General features: G+C 38.5%; 1 protein-coding gene across 2 annotated transcripts in view; it reads left to right on the top strand.

Annotated features, from left to right (window-relative positions):
* Positions 1-272: 272 nt before the first annotated feature.
* Positions 273-1,396, top strand: part of tmem138 (transmembrane protein 138) — a 7,538-nt gene continuing 6,414 nt past the window's right edge. Inside the window, exons 1-2 of one of the 2 annotated variants that reach the window (XM_079859831.1) lie at positions 273-466; positions 848-1,031. The gene's annotated coding sequence lies outside the window, so the exon portion shown is untranslated. Of the gene's footprint in view, positions 467-807; positions 1,032-1,396 lie in introns of those variants that run through there. The other variant, XM_079859832.1, reaches the window with a different exon arrangement.

The raw sequence follows: 1,396 nt of genomic DNA, 5'->3' as shown, positions 1-1,396 counted from the left end.
AACACCGCCAGTGTCATCCAGCAGGGGGCGCTAGAGCTCAGCGAGCATCAGAGTACCGTAAGTCTTATAATAAAGCCTCGTAGTCTCTATGTCCCGCCCACTTTAAAACAGAACAGCATCTCATAAACAAAAAGCTTTATTTGTGTTGTTAAAGAAAAGTTGCGAATTAATAACACTATATGCACACAGATTAAGATATACATACGACACACTATAATAATAATAATAAAAATAATAATAAATATTTCAGTCTTTACGGTAACCGGATCCTCGCGCCGTTGCCATGGGAGACGCGGCAGCGCTCGTGCTCTGCTGTGCCAGTGTGCCTCGCGATCAGCTCTAATCATAAACTGTCCGTTACAATTACGGGAAATTAGGATTATTTTAATATTCAGACGGATGATTTTATGAATCATAAGGAATTAAGGGACACTGAATCTGCATTTCGACTCGCGCGGTTTTAAAGGTGTGTAAAAGTTAAAGATATGCGTTTGGTTAGCAGTTAGCTGGTTAAATCCATGGTTAAATCTGTTGATCAGAGTAAACAAAGCTGCTCATGACTTTAGTTTTAAGTAGTCTCGCTCTTAGAACCGTTTACATGCATTTTATATCTTATTGTTGGATTTAATTTCACTTCACTTAATCTGTTGTTAATGTGTTGGTAAACATTTAACACGATAACGTTAGACAGATGGGTAGAAACCATCACGAGCTCTGGGAGATTTCTCACCTCAGTGAATCTCGTTTCGAATGAATTCACTAGGACTGATGCTTATTGCTCGATACTGTGGATATTTCGTATTGAACGCCAGGAGTGTTGAGAGAAGCTGGTAATCTCTTTGTTTAGGCTCTATGGAGTTTTGAATCAGCCGGAGATTAGAGATGCCCAGAGCGTCTCAGGGAAATAACCCGTAATCCCCTCGGTGACCTGCTGCTCTCCCTGTGTAACACCTTGGATAACACGAGCTGAAGGATTCGAGGCCAGTGTGACAGGACACTTCTGCTGGAGGCCAGCTCTGCTTACTCTACAGGTGAGTCGATGGATAGATAGATAGATAGATAGATAGATAGATATACATTCGACATGATAGACAGACAGATAGATAGTCAACATGACTGACAGACAGATAGACATATAGATAGACATTCAACATGATAGATATATAGATAGATAGACAGGCAGACAGACAGATAGATAACTTAGATAGATAGATAGATATTCAACATGATAGACAGACAGATAGATAGATAGATAGATAGATAGACAGATAGATAGATATATAGATGTATAAATAGATAAATAGACAGATAGACATATAGATAGATATTCAACATGATTGACAGACAGATAGACATATATATAGACATTCAACATGATAGATATATAGATAGATAG

This window comes from Squalius cephalus (genome assembly GCF_949319135.1).
Source record: "Squalius cephalus genome assembly, chromosome: 23".
NCBI lineage: Eukaryota > Metazoa > Chordata > Actinopteri > Cypriniformes > Leuciscidae > Squalius > Squalius cephalus.
The sequence above is the reverse complement of the archived record's forward strand: the minus strand, read 5'-3'. Positions and strand labels throughout refer to the sequence as shown.